Source organism: Electrophorus electricus, unplaced genomic scaffold, assembly GCF_041902795.1.
Source record: "Electrophorus electricus isolate QZ-2024a unplaced genomic scaffold, ASM4190279v1 Scaffold89, whole genome shotgun sequence".
NCBI lineage: Eukaryota > Metazoa > Chordata > Actinopteri > Gymnotiformes > Gymnotidae > Electrophorus > Electrophorus electricus.
In genome coordinates, this window is record NW_027658806.1 from 52,501 (window position 1) to 67,500 (window position 15,000).

At 53.3% G+C, this 15,000-nt stretch overlaps 3 non-coding genes across 3 annotated transcripts in view; all 3 read left to right on the top strand.

The window, feature by feature from the left end:
- Positions 1 to 11,142: 11,142 nt before the first annotated feature.
- LOC145656740 (18S ribosomal RNA) lies at positions 11,143 to 12,981 on the top strand. The gene has a single exon (XR_014122335.1). It is a non-coding gene; the product is annotated as an 18S ribosomal RNA (ribosomal RNA).
- An 882-nt stretch (positions 12,982 to 13,863) lies between these two features.
- Positions 13,864 to 14,017, top strand: LOC145656749 (5.8S ribosomal RNA). The gene has a single exon (XR_014122344.1). It is a non-coding gene; the product is annotated as a 5.8S ribosomal RNA (ribosomal RNA).
- A 615-nt stretch (positions 14,018 to 14,632) lies between these two features.
- The window catches only part of LOC145656751 (28S ribosomal RNA), a 4,149-nt gene continuing 3,781 nt past the window's right edge, over positions 14,633 to 15,000 (top strand). Inside the window, exon 1 of the ribosomal RNA XR_014122346.1 lies at positions 14,633 to 15,000. This exon is cut by the window's right edge and continues 3,781 nt beyond it. This is a non-coding gene — a ribosomal RNA (28S ribosomal RNA).

The window sequence follows — 15,000 nt, forward strand, 5'->3', positions numbered from 1 at the left end:
TGTTTGAACTCTTGGGCCTGGAAGTCTGGTAGTAGTAGTATGATTTAAAGGCACAAAGTGATTGAAGTGTGCCCAGGCCCAGAGCTACTTTGCTGGGCATGACTGTGTTTGACCTCTTGGGCCTGGAAGTCTGGTGGTAGTAGTAGTATGATTTAAAGGCACAAAGTGATTGAAGTGTGCCCAGGCCCAGAGCTACTTTGCTGGGCATGAATGTGTTTGAACTCTTGGGCCTGGAAGTCTATTTCTAGGCTTATATAAAGGGTCAAACTTCTTGAAGTGTGCCCAGGCCCAGAGCTACTTTGCTGGGCATGACTGTGTTTGACCTCTTGGGCCTGGAAGTCTGGTAGTAGTAGTAGTAGTAGTAGTAGTAGTAGTAGTAGTAGTAGTAGTAGTAGTATGATTTAAAGGTACAAAGTGAATGAAGTGTGCCCAGGCCCACAGCTACTTTGCTGGGCATGACTGTGTTTGACCTCTTGGGCCTGAAAGTCTATTTCTAGGCTTATATAAAGGGTCAAACTTCTTGAAGTGTGCCCAGGCCCAGATCTACTTTGCTGGGCATGACTGTGTTTGACCTCTTGGGCCTGGAAGTCTGGTAGTAGTAGTAGTAGTAGTAGTAGTAGTAGTAGTATGATTTAAAGGTACAAAGTGAATGAAGTGTGCCCAGGCCCAGAGCTACTTTGCTGGGCATGACTGTGTTTGACCTCTTGGGCCTGGAAGTCTATTTCTAGGCTTATATAAAGGGTCAAACTTCTTGAAGTGTGCCCAGGCCCAGAGCTACTTTGCTGTGTATGACTGTGTGACCTCTTGGCCCTGGAATTCTGGTGGTAGTAGTAGTATGATTTAAAGGCACAAAGTGAATGAAGTGTGCCCAGGCCCAGAGCTACTTTGCTGGGCATGACTGTGTTTGACCTCTTGGGCCTGGAAGTCTGGTAGTAGTAGTAGTAGTAGTAGTAGTAGTAGTAGTAGTAGTAGTAGTATGATTTAAAGGTACAAAGTGAATGAAGTGTGCCCAGGCCCAGAGCTACTTTGCTGGGCATGACTGTGTTTGACCTCTTGGGCCTGGAAGTCTATTTCTAGGCTTATATAAAGGGTCAAACATCTTGAAGTGTGCCCAGGCCCAGAGCTACTTTGCTGGGCATGAATGTGTTTGAACTCTTGGGCCTGGAAGTCTGGTAGTAGTAGTATGATTTAAAGGCACAAAGTGATTGAAGTGTGCCCAGGCCCAGAGCTACTTTGCTGGGCATGACTGTGTTTGACCTCTTGGGCCTGGAAGTCTGGTGGTAGTAGTAGTATGATTTAAAGGCACAAAGTGATTGAAGTGTGCCCAGGCCCAGAGCTACTTTGCTGGGCATGAATGTGTTTGAACTCTTGGGCCTGGAAGTCTATTTCTAGGCTTATATAAAGGGTCAAACATCTTGAAGTGTGCCCAGGCCCAGAGCTACTTTGCTGTGCATGACTGTGGTTGACCTCTTGGCCCTGGAAGTCTGGTGGTAGTAGTAGTATGATTTAAAGGCACAAAGTGAATGAAGTGTGCCCAGGCCCAGAGCTACTTTGCTGGGCATGAATGTGTTTGAACTCTTGGGCCTGGAAGTCTGGTAGTAGTAGTATGATTTAAAGGCACAAAGTGATTGAAGTGTGCCCAGGCCCAGAGCTACTTTGCTGGGCATGACTGTGTTTGACCTCTTGGGCCTGGAAGTCTGGTGGTAGTAGTAGTATGATTTAAAGGCACAAAGTGATTGAAGTGTGCCCAGGCCCAGAGCTACTTTGCTGGGCATGAATGTGTTTGAACTCTTGGGCCTGGAAGTCTATTTCTAGGCTTATATAAAGGGTCAAACTTCTTGAAGTGTGCCCAGGCCCAGAGCTACTTTGCTGGGCATGACTGTGTTTGACCTCTTGGGCCTGGAAGTCTGGTAGTAGTAGTAGTAGTAGTAGTAGTAGTAGTAGTAGTAGTAGTAGTAGTATGATTTAAAGGTACAAAGTGAATGAAGTGTGCCCAGGCCCACAGCTACTTTGCTGGGCATGACTGTGTTTGACCTCTTGGGCCTGAAAGTCTATTTCTAGGCTTATATAAAGGGTCAAACTTCTTGAAGTGTGCCCAGGCCCAGAGCTACTTTGCTGGGCATGACTGTGTTTGACCTCTGGGGCCTGGAAGTCTGGTAGTAGTAGTATGATTTAAAGACACAAAGTGATTGAAGTGTGCCCAGGCCCAGAGCTACTTTGCTGGGCATGAATGTGTTTGAACTCTTGGGCCTGGAAGTCTGGTAGTAGTAGTATGATTTAAAGGTACAAAGTGAATGAAGTGTGCCCAGGCCCAGAGCTACTTTGCTGTGCATGACTGTGTTTGACCTCTTGGCTCTGGAAGTCTATTTCTAGGCTTATATAAAGGGTCAAACTTCTTGAAGTGTGCCCAGGCCCAGAGCTACTTTGCTGGGCATGACTGTGTTTGACCTCTGGGGCCTGGAAGTCTGGTAGTAGTAGTATGATTTAAAGGCACAAAGTGATTGAAGTGTGCCCAGGCCCAGAGCTACTTTGCTGGGTATGATTCTGTGACCTCTTGGGTCTGGAAATGTGGTACTTTGAATGATTAAAAGAGTGAAACGGTCTGAAGTGTGCGCAGGTGTAAAGCAACCTTGCTAGGCATGAAGGTGTGACCTCCAGGGCCTGGAAGTCTGGTGGTAGTAGTAGTATGATTTAAAGGCACAAAGTGATTGAAGTGTGCCCAGGCCCAGAGCTACTTTGCTGGGCATGAATGTGTTTGACCTCTTGGGCCTGGAAGTCTGGTGGTAGTAGTAGTATGATTTAAAGGTACAAAGTGAATGAAGTGTGCCCAGGCCCAGAGCTACTTTGCTGTGCATGACTGTGTTTGAACTCTTGGGCCTGGAAGTCTATTTCTAGGCTTATATAAAGGGTCAAACATCTTGAAGTGTGCCCAGGCCCAGAGCTACTTTGCTGTGCATGACTGTGGTTGACCTCTTGGCCCTGGAAGTCTGGTGGTAGTAGTAGTATGATTTAAAGGCACAAAGTGAATGAAGTGTGCCCAGGCCCAGAGCTACTTTGCTGGGCATGAATGTGTTTGAACTCTTGGGCCTGGAAGTCTGGTAGTAGTAGTAGTAGTAGTAGTAGTAGTAGTAGTAGTAGTAGTATGATTTAAAGGCACAAAGTGCTTGAAGTGTGCCCAGGCCCAGAGCTACTTTGCTGTGCATGACTGTGTTTGACCTCTTGGCTCTGGAAGTCTATTTCTAGGCTTATATAAAGGGTCAAACTTCTTGAAGTGTGCCCAGGCCCAGAGCTACTTTGCTGTGTATGACTGTGTGACCTCTTGGCCCTGGAATTCTGGTGGTAGTAGTAGTATGATTTAAAGGCACAAAGTGAATGAAGTGTGCCCAGGCCCAGAGCTACTTTGCTGGGCATGACTGTGTTTGACCTCTTGGGCCTGGAAGTCTGGTAGTAGTAGTATGATTTAAAGGCACAAAGTGATTGAAGTGTGCCCAGGCCCAGAGCTACTTTGCTGGGCATGAATGTGTTTGAACTCTTGGGCCTGGAAGTCTATTTCTAGGCTTATATAAAGGGACAAACTTCTTGAAGTGTGCCCAGGCCCAGAGCTACTTTGCTGTGTATGACTGTGTGACCTCTTGGCCCTGGAATTCTCGTGGTAGTAGTAGTAGTAGTAGTATGATTTAAAGGTACAAAGTGAATGAAGTGTGCCCAGGCCCAGAGCTACTTTGCTGGGCATGACTGTGTTTGACCTCTTGGGCCTGGAAGTCTGGTAGTAGTAGTAGTAGTAGTATGATTTAAAGGCACAAAGTGATTGAAGTGTGCCCAGGCCCAGAGCTACTTTGCTGGGCATGAATGTGTTTGAACTCTTGGGCCTGGAAGTCTGGTAGTAGTAGTATGATTTAAAGGTACAAAGTGAATGAAGTGTGCCCAGGCCCAGAGCTACTTTGCTGTGCATGACTGTGTTTGAACTCTTGGGCCTGGAAGTCTATTTCTAGGCTTATATAAAGGGTCAAACATCTTGAAGTGTGCCCAGGCCCAGAGCTACTTTGCTGTGCATGACTGTGGTTGACCTCTTGGCCCTGGAAGTCTGGTGGTAGTAGTAGTATGATTTAAAGGCACAAAGTGAATGAAGTGTGCCCAGGCCCAGAGCTACTTTGCTGGGCATGAATGTGTTTGAACTCTTGGGCCTGGAAGTCTGGTAGTAGTAGTATGATTTAAAGGCACAAAGTGAATGAAGTGTGCCCAGGCCCAGAGCTACTTTGCTGTGCATGACTGTGTTTGACCTCTTGGCTCTGGAAGTCTATTTCTAGGCTTATATAAAGGGTCAAACTTCTTGAAGTGTGCCCAGGCCCAGAGCTACTTTGCTGTGTATGACTGTGTGACCTCTTGGCCCTGGAATTCTGGTGGTAGTAGTAGTAGTATGATTTAAAGGCACAAAGTGAATGAAGTGTGCCCAGGCCCAGAGCTACTTTGCTGGGCATGACTGTGTTTGACCTCTTGGGCCTGGAAGTCTGGTAGTAGTAGTATGATTTAAAGGCACAAAGTGATTGAAGTGTGCCCAGGCCCAGAGCTACTTTGCTGGGCATGAATGTGTTTGAACTCTTGGGCCTGGAAGTCTATTTCTAGGCTTATATAAAGGGACAAACTTCTTGAAGTGTGCCCAGGCCCAGAGCTACTTTGCTGTGTATGACTGTGTGACCTCTTGGCCCTGGAATTCTGGTGGTAGTAGTAGTAGTAGTAGTATGATTTAAAGGTACAAAGTGAATGAAGTGTGCCCAGGCCCAGAGCTACTTTGCTGGGCATGACTGTGTTTGACCTCTTGGGCCTGGAAGTCTGGTAGTAGTAGTAGTAGTAGTAGTAGTAGTAGTAGTAGTAGTATGATTTAAAGGTACAAAGTGAATGAAGTGTGCCCAGGCCCAGAGCTACTTTGCTGGGCATGACTGTGTTTGACCTCTTGGGCCTGGAAGTCTATTTCTAGGCTTATATAAAGGGTCAAACTTCTTGAAGTGTGCCCAGGCCCAGAGCTACTTTGCTGTGTATGACTGTGTGACCTCTTGGCCCTGGAATTCTGGTGGTAGTAGTAGTATGATTTAAAGGCACAAAGTGAATGAAGTGTGCCCAGGCCCAGAGCTACTTTGCTGGGCATGACTGTGTTTGACCTCTTGGGCCTGGAAGTCTGGTAGTAGTAGTATGATTTAAAGGCACAAAGTGATTGAAGTGTGCCCAGGCCCAGAGCTACTTTGCTGGGCATGAATGTGTTTGACCTCTTGGGCCTGGAAGTCTATTTCTAGGCTTATATAAAGGGTCAAACTTCTTGAAGTGTGCCCAGGCCCAGAGCTACTTTGCTGGGCATGACTGTGTTTGACCTCTTGGGTCTGGAAGTCTGGTAGTAGTAGTAGTATGATTTAAAGGCACAAAGTGATTGAAGTGTGCCCAGGCACAGAGCTACTTTGCTGGGCATGAATGTGTTTGACCTCTTGGGCCTGGAAGTCTGGTAGTAGTAGTATGATTTAAAGGCACAAAGTGATTGAAGTGTGCCCAGGCCCAGAGCTACTTTGCTGGGCATGAATGTGTTTGACCTCTTGGGCCTGGAAGTCTGGTGGTAGTAGTAGTATGATTTAAAGGTACAAAGTGAATGAAGTGTGCCCAGGCCCAGAGCTACTTTGCTGTGAATGACTGTGTTTGAACTCTTGGGCCTGGAAGTCTATTTCTAGGCTTATATAAAGGGTCAAACATCTTGAATTGTGCCCAGGCCCAGAGCTACTTTGCTGTGCATGACTGTGGTTGACCTCTTGGCCCTGGAAGTCTGGTGGTAGTAGTAGTATGATTTAAAGGCACAAAGTGAATGAAGTGTGCCCAGGCCCAGAGCTACTTTGCTGGGCATGACTGTGTTTGACGTCTTGGGCCTGGAAGTCTGGTAGTAGTAGTATGATTTAAAGGCACAAAGTGATTGAAGTGTGCCCAGGCCCAGAGCTACTTTGCTGGGCATGACTATGTTTGACCTCTTGGGCCTGGAAGTCTGGTAGTAGTAGTATGATTTAAAGGCACAAAGTGATTGAAGTGTGCCCAGGCCCAGAGCTACTTTGCTGGGCATGAATGTGTTTGACCTCTTGGGCCTGGAAGTCTGGTGGTAGTAGTAGTATGATTTAAAGGTACAAAGTGAATGAAGTGTGCCCAGGCCCAGAGCTACTTTGCTGTGCATGACTGTGTTTGAACTCTTGGGCCTGGAAGTCTATTTCTAGGCTTATATAAAGGGTCAAACATCTTGAAGTGTGCCCAGGCCCAGAGCTACTTTGCTGTGCATGACTGTGGTTGACCTCTTGGCCCTGGAAGTCTGGTGGTGGTAGTAGTAGTATGATTTAAAGGCACAAAGTGAATGAAGTGTGCCCAGGCCCAGAGCTACTTTGCTGGGCATGACTGTGTTTGACCTCTTGGGCCTGGAAGTCTGGTAGTAGTAGTATGATTTAAAGGCACAAAGTGATTGAAGTGTGCCCAGGCCCAGAGCTACTTTGCTGGGCATGAATGTGTTTGACCTCTTGGCCCTGGAAGTCTGGTGGTAGTAGTAGTATGATTTAAAGGCACAAAGTGATTGCAGTGTGCCCAGGCCCAGAGCTACTTTGCTGGGCATGACTGTGTTTGACCTCTTGGGCCTGGAAGTCTGGTAGTAGTAGTAGTAGTAGTAGTAGTAGTATGATTTAAAGGTACAAAGTGAATGAAGTGTGCCCAGGCCCAGAGCTACTTTGCTGGGCATGACTGTGTTTGACCTCTTGGGCCTGGAAGTCTATTTCTAGGCTTATATAAAGGGTCAAACTTCTTGAAGTGTGCCCAGGCCCAGAGCTACTTTGCTGTGTATGACTGTGTGACCTCTTGGCCCTGGAATTCTGGTGGTAGTAGTAGTATGATTTAAAGGCACAAAGTGAATGAAGTGTGCCCAGGCCCAGAGCTACTTTGCTGGGCATGACTGTGTTTGACCTCTTGGGCCTGGAAGTCTGGTAGTAGTAGTAGTAGTAGTAGTAGTAGTAGTAGTAGTAGTATGATTTAAAGGTACAAAGTGAATGAAGTGTGCCCAGGCCCAGAGCTACTTTGCTGGGCATGACTGTGTTTGACCTCTTGGGCCTGGAAGTCTATTTCTAGGCTTATATAAAGGGTCAAACATCTTGAAGTGTGCCCAGGCCCAGAGCTACTTTGCTGGGCATGAATGTGTTTGAACTCTTGGGCCTGGAAGTCTGGTAGTAGTAGTATGATTTAAAGGCACAAAGTGATTGAAGTGTGCCCAGGCCCAGAGCTACTTTGCTGGGCATGACTGTGTTTGACCTCTTGGGCCTGGAAGTCTGGTGGTAGTAGTAGTATGATTTAAAGGCACAAAGTGATTGAAGTGTGCCCAGGCCCAGAGCTACTTTGCTGGGCATGACTGTGTTTGACCTCTTGGGCCTGGAAGTCTGGTAGTAGTAGTATGATTTAAAGGTACAAAGTGAATGAAGTGTGCCCAGGCCCAGAGCTACTTTGCTGGGCATGACTGTGTTTGACCTCTTGGGCCTGGAAGTCTATTTCTAGGCTTATATAAAGGGTCAAACTTCTTGAAGTGTGCCCAGGCCCAGAGCTACTTTGCTGTGCATGACTGTGTGACCTCTTGGCCCTGGAATTCTGGTGGTAGTAGTAGTAGTAGTAGTATGATTTAAAGGTACAAAGTGAATGAAGTGTGCCCAGGCCCAGAGCCAGGCCTGGGCAGCAGGGGGCGCTCCTGGCCATGCCCAGCGAGTTTCGTGCGAATCGGACCTGGTCCGGAAGAGATACGAAGGGAAAACTCATTACTCGTCGGGGTGGCACATCCAGGCTCTCGACCCTCCCAAAGCGTCCGACCAGGGTGCACCCTGCCGGGCATGGTTAGCCGCCAGCCCCCTTCCTGGAGGTCTGGTTGGCACGGGGTTTTGATTTATCGGTTTCATATCTCTGGGCTCCTTGGGAGCAGAAAGTCGGTTGAGGGCCCTTTGGAAAGAGCCGGGGCTGCCGTTTAACGCTGTCCAAGCGGCAGGCGAAGCGCACCCACCGTTTTTACGCTATGATTTTTTAAAACCGCCGGGGCGGCAAACACAGGGCCGGTCGGGTTTGAAGACGAATATCTCTTCGGCCCTTGGGAGGAGAGAAGCAGCGCGGGTCACCTTTGAACGCGCTCGCTGCCAGGAACGTCTGGCGTAAAAGTTTCGTGGGAATCGGACGTTCCTAGGCTGAGAAGCGAGCGCCCGCCCTCGGGCGGTCGGGGGCCCCTTTCTCATTCCCCGTCTGGGCTAAAAATACGAGGTCGGACCCGATGGACTCGGGAGACTGGAGAGTACCAGGGAGACCCTGGAAGCAGGCGACCCGACCCACGCTTCGCTGTCTCCTCGGCCCTCGGGAGTAGAAGCGCGGGGACGGTGGCGTGGGCAGCAGGGGGCGCTCCTGGCCATGCCCAGCGAGTTTCGTGCGAATCGGACCTGGTCCGGAAGAGATACGAAGGGAAAACTCATTACTCGTCGGGGTGGCACATCCAGGCTCTCGACCCTCCCAAAGCGTCCGACCAGGGTGCACCCTGCCGGGCATGGTTAGCCGCCAGCCCCCTTCCTGGAGGTCTGGTTGGCACGGGGTTTTGATTTATCGGTTTCATATCTCTGGGCTCCTTGGGAGCAGAAAGTCGGTTGAGGGCCCTTTGGAAAGAGCCGGGGCTGCCGTTTAACGCTGTCCAAGCGGCAGGCGAAGCGCACCCACCGTTTTTACGCTATGATTTTTTAAAACCGCCGGGGCGGCAAACACAGGGCCGGTCGGGTTTGAAGACGAATATCTCTTCGGCCCTTGGGAGGAGAGAAGCAGCGCGGGTCACCTTTGAACGCGCTCGCTGCCAGGAACGTCTGGCGTAAAAGTTTCGTGGGAATCGGACGTTCCTAGGCTGAGAAGCGAGCGCCCGCCCTCGGGCGGTCGGGGGCCCCTTTCTCATTCCCCGTCTGGGCTAAAAATACGAGGTCGGACCCGATGGACTCGGGAGACTGGAGAGTACCAGGGAGACCCTGGAAGCAGGCGACCCGACCCACGCTTCGCTGTCTCCTCGGCCCTCGGGAGTAGAAGCGCGGGGACGGTGGCGTGGGCAGCAGGGGGCGCTCCTGGCCATGCCCAGCGAGTTTCGTGCGAATCGGACCTGGTCCGGAAGAGATACGAAGGGAAAACTCATTACTCGTCGGGGTGGCACATCCAGGCTCTCGACCCTCCCGAAGTGTCCGACCAGGGTGCACCCTGCCGGGCTAAGAGAACAGCCAGGTGAACCCTGGAGGTTCCGAACTCCAGACCCCTGGACCCGACGGCTCAGTCCGCCTCAGGTGCACTACAGAGGTCCTCGGGCTGTCCCTGAGTGCATTAAAACGGAAATCAGAATTACTCCCCCGGGTGGCACTTCCAGGCTCTCGACCCTCCCAAAGTGTCCGACCAGGGTGCACCCTGCTGGGCATGGTTAGCCGCCAGCCCCCTTCCTGGAGGTCTGGTTGGCACGGGGTTTTGCAAATAGGTCCCGTCGGGTATATGGGAGAGCAAAGAGAATCAATGGGGTCCAAGCACTAAATTCATCCAGTGGCGTTCTCTGGAAGCCCAAGGGGAGTCCGAGGGGTGTTCGGCCGGCAAGGGGAGCTCTCCCTCGGACACATGATCAAACGCCTGTCCCCTACCGGAAAGTGGTGTGCTCTGGATGCCCCCCCCCCCCCATCCCCCGAGGGGGGTGCTTATCCCGCGAGGGGAGCCCTCCTCGGGTTAAGTGAACCATCATGCCGATTCCCCTATGGAAGTGGGCACATCCAGGCACACAGTCTGCTTTGCTCTCCCCGACCCGAGTGCGTCTGTTGGGCTGAGTGTACGCCCAGGCAACTGGATCCAATGGCTCAGTCCGCCGCAGCGTGCTTCGACGATGGGTCGTACAGCCATGCCACCAGGGTGGGCGTGTTTGTAAATGTACCAGTGGATTCTCGTCGGCCTGCCACATCCATGGTATCGACCCACCAGGCCTGTCCGACCAGGGGTTGACCCTGGACGGGCACGGTCTGTGGTTTGGCCCTTGTCCTAGATGAAATCGGGCACGGGGTTTTCTGGCCAGGTACCATCGGGTTACTGGGAGAGCGGCTTCGGTCTCCAGGTGAGACCAATGGTGAAGCAGCACGAGGCAATGGAGAGCATGCAAAGCGATGGGGAAGCCATGCACGGCAATGGCCACGAAAAAAAAAAAAAAATCACCACGGAAGGAACGTGAAGAACAAGGAGGAGTGTAGTGACACTGCCCAAAGCTGCCCGGTGTTGCAGGGGTCTATTGGTGTGTTGCTTCCTTGTTTGGTAGAGTGGAGTACCAGACCCGCCAGGGGTAGGCAAACCATTCCCCCTACGGTAAGTGAGGAGCCAGCCATTTGACGAGCGGGTGTCCACGTGTACGGGTGCGAGCGCTATCCCCCCACACGGGGTTAGGCCACGGCCTTAGGTGGACGTCTGCCGACCAGCCCCGGCTGATCCAGAACTTCTGATGTGGAGAGCGGTTTTGACAGATCCTCCCTGGTTCTAGCGGGTCAAGCCTCTGATGGGGGGTGGGGGTTATTTGTAACCCATCCCAGAACTCTCTGGGGGAGACTCAGACGGCCAGTCTGTCTACTCAGTTGTCCTATACTGGTGTCTGTGGTTTGGGAGGAAGGGAGTGCCCTGCTTTGTTGGCCTCCTCTTCAAACCTACCTGGGCCCACGAATCACTCTTCTTGGTTACATCACGAAACGTAGGTTGAGCGAGGCTAGGGGGGAGGGAATTCGACGAGGTCTTTCCCTTGTCCCCCCACCAGCGGCCCACGAAAATCAAAACGGCGTGAAGGGAGGGAACGCCGAAAGCACCTGGAGTCGGCCGTCCGCACCTCCGGAGGAGGTGGACGGGGTACGGTGCGGGCATGACCGGATGGGACAGCTTTGCATCAAGGTGAGAGGTCGGCGTCCGAAGGCCAGAGGGCGGTGCACGTTTACACTGGCCGCGGAAGCTGTCCTGGGTAGCCCTGTATGGCGTCTGGACCTGACGGCGCACGCACTTACAACCCGCTGCTTCCTAGCCCCCGGAAGGGGAGGCGGATGTCACTCGTGGTTCATCCCAGACCACGGTGCAAACTACCTGGTTGATCCTGCCAGTAACATATGCTTGTCTCAAAGATTAAGCCATGCAGGTCTAAGTGCACACGGCCGGTACAGTGAAACTGCGAATGGCTCATTAAATCAGTTATGGTTCCTTTGATCGCTCCACACGTTACTCGGATAACTGTGGTAATTCTAGAGCTAATACATGCAAACGAGCGCTGACCCTTCGGGGGATGCGTGCATTTATCAGACCCAAAACCCATCCGGGGGGCTCGGGCCCCCCGGCCGCTTTGGTGACTCTAGATAACCTCGGGCCGATCGCGCGCCCTCCGCGGCGGCGACGTCTCATTCGAATGTCTGCCCTATCAACTTTCGATGGTACCATAGTCGGCTACCATGGTGACCACGGGTAACGGGGAATCAGGGTTCGATTCCGGAGAGGGAGCCTGAGAAACGGCTACCACATCCAAGGAAGGCAGCAGGCGCGCAAATTACCCATTCCCGACACGGGGAGGTAGTGACGAAAAATAACGATACAGGTCTCTTTCGAGGCCCTGTAATCGGAATGAGCGTATCCTAAACCCATGGGTGAGGACCCATTGGAGGGCAAGTCTGGTGCCAGCAGCCGCGGTAATTCCAGCTCCAATAGCGTATATTAAAGTTGCTGCAGTTAAAAAGCTCGTAGTTGGATGTCGGGAGTGGGCTGGCGGTCCGCCGCGAGGCGTGCCACCGCCTGTCTCAGACCCTGTCTCCCGGTGCCCCCCGGATGCCCTTGGCTGGGTGTCCGGACGGGGCTCGGAGCGTTTACTTTGAAAAAATTAGAGTGTTCAAAGCGGGCCCGCTTCTCGCCTGAATACCTGAGCTAGGAATAATGGAATAGGACTCCGGTTCTATTTTGTGGGTTTCCTGAACCAGGGCCATGATTAAGAGGGACGGCCGGGGGCATTCGTATTGCGCCGCTAGAGGTGAAATTCTTGGACCGGCGCAAGACGGACGAAAGCGAAAGCATTTGCCAAGAATGTTTTCATTAATCAAGAACGAAAGTCGGAGGTTCGAAGACGATCAGATACCGTCGTAGTTCCGACCGTAAACTATGCCGACCCGCGATCCGGCGGCGTTATTCCCATGACCCGCCGGGCAGCGTGAGGGAAACCACGAGTCTGTGGGTTCCGGGGGGAGTATGGTTGCAAAGCTGAAACTTAAAGGAATTGACGGAAGGGCACCACCAGGAGTGGAGCCTGCGGCTTAATTTGACTCAACACGGGAAACCTCACCCGGCCCGGACACGGAAAGGATTGACAGATTGATAGCTCTTTCTCGATTCTGTGGGTGGTGGTGCATGGCCGTTCTTAGTTGGTGGAGCGATTTGTCTGGTTAATTCCGATAACGAACGAGACTCCGGCATGCTAAATAGTTACGCGGCCCTCCGCGGTCGGCGTCAAACTTCTTAGAGGGACAAGTGGCGTTCAGCCACGCGAGATGGAGCAATAACAGGTCTGTGATGCCCTTAGATGTCCGGGGCTGCACGCGCGCCACAATGGTTGGATCAGCGTGTGCCTACCCTACACCGAGAGGTGCGGGTAATCCGCTGAACCCCATTCGTGATGGGGACTGGGGATTGCAATTATTCCCCATGAACGAGGAATTCCCAGTAAGCGCGGGTCATAAGCTCGCGTTGATTAAGTCCCTGCCCTTTGTACACACCGCCCGTCGCTACTACCGATCGGATGGTTTAGTGAGGTCCTCGGATCGGCCCCGCCGGGGCTCCTCGCGGGCCTTGGCGGAGCGCCGAGAAGTCGATCAAACTTGACTATCTAGAGGAAGTAAAAGTCGTAACAAGGTTTTCGTAGGTGAACCTGCGAAAGGATCATTAACGGGTAACGCTGTCCGGCGTGCCTCCTCTCCCGACCCCCTCGACTTCGCCGTCCCCCCGCGTCGGGGCCCAGGGTCGAAAGGGTCTTCGGGGTTGCTGTTACACGTGGTCGCTTGCAGGTCAGGCTGGACAGAAGGCATAAAGGAGGAGCCTAGTCCCTCCCACCCCTTCCTCGTCCTCCGCCTCTTCCTCCGCGTCGTCCTTCAGCACCCCCCCCCCGCAGGCCCCGGTATTCTCTGGGTTCCAGCGCGAGAGACGCGTCGTTCAAAAAACTCGGCGTCCCCGCTCGTCGGGCGAAGGCCGGTTTCCCCTCACCTTGCCGGCAGGAGAAGCGCCTGCGAGTCGAGCGGGTCGTACGGGTCCGTCCCGCGCCCTCCCTCTCGCTCGCACGGCCGCTGCCTCCGTCCACCGCGAGGGGTTTTCCTATTTTGTTGTCCTTGTCATTCATCCCCGTCCCCTTGCTCGCTGACGAGCGGACTTTCCGGGGGGGGTTGCGAGCGCTGCTCCTCGTGGGGCAGGCCATGGCCCTTCCTGTGTTCGTCCGCCCACCGGCGTCCTGGGGCGTGGTGGTGGTGGGTGGCGCAGCCGGTTCCCCTGCTTCTCTCTCTCAGAAAGGAGTCTCAGGGGGACCCCCGGCAGGTACCTAGGGCTTGGCCCACGCTACGTGAGTTCCACCCCTTTCGAGGGGTCGGACGGGGCGGGCGCGGAGGGCCGCGGTTCAAAGACTGACTCGTCTGCCACGTGGGGCGTGTGGGCAAAGCGCAACCCCGCGCCCGTTTCAACACTCGCAGACGGGGGCGCCTGACCGGTTGGTGAAACCTTTTAAACCTGTCTTTGTAGTCGTGGTGAAAGACCTAAACTGAGCCTGAAATAAAAGAGTACAACTCTTAGCGGTGGATCACTTGGCTCGTGCGTCGATGAAGAACGCAGCCAGCTGCGAGAACTAATGTGAATTGCAGGACACATTGATCATCGACATTTCGAACGCACATTGCGGCCCCGGGTCCATCCCGGGGCTACGCCTGTCTGAGGGTCGCTATTCCTATCTGTCGGACCTGCCTTCTCAGGCGGGACCGCGGTTGGAGGTTCGTAGGTGGGGGGGTGCCCCCTGGCCTCCGTCTTCCTAAAAGCAGACGGTTCCCGGTCGCTGTCTCGGTGAGATCCGGTCGGCGGGTTCGCTGCGGTTGAGTGCCCGTTCTCCGTGCACAAGCTTCTCCTCCCCCGCTTCGGTTCGTTTCGGTTCGTTTCGGCTCCGCTCCTGGCCTGGCCAGGAACGTGGTCCCCTGCGCCCGAGAAAGAAGCGAGCGTGGCTGCCGGTGGGTTCTCTCCGCTTTGGCTGCCCACGTTTTCGCTTCTTTTCTCACCCCCTGCGCAGGCGGATCACGGAAAGGTGTCTGTTCTGTTCCGTTACGTGCGCGAGCGGAGGGAGGTTGTTGTTACATGCGTTCCCCCCCCCCCTCCCCCGGTGGGGGGGTGGGGGGGTCGGGGTTCGGGTGGCTCTGCCTCTGGCGTTTTCCTTACGGGCCGACCTGTCCGTGGCACGTCCGTGACGTCCCGACCTGTGTCCTCGTTAGCCCGGGTGAAAAGGGACTCGTCCCCTAACCCGGCGGTGTTCACGCTTCTGGGCAACCCTCCAGAGCGAACTCGGGAGCGACCTCAGATCAGACGAGACAACCCGCTGAATTTAAGCATATTACTAAGCGGAGGAAAAGAAACTAACAAGGATTCCCTCAGTAGCGGCGAGCGAAGAGGGAAGAGCCCAGCGCTGAATCCCCCGTCCGGGTGCGGGCGAGGGGAATTGTGGCGTATGGAAGTCTGTTTTCTTCCTGGCGCGGGCCGGGGGCCTGAGTCCTTCTGATGGAGGCTCAGCCCGTGGACGGTGTGAGGCCGGTAAATGGCCCCAGCCCCGCCAGGGTAGCGGTCTTCTCGGAGTCGGGTTGCTTGGGAATGCAGCCCAAAGTGGGTGGTAAACTCCATCTAAGGCTAAATACCGGCACGAGACCGATAGCGAACAAGTAC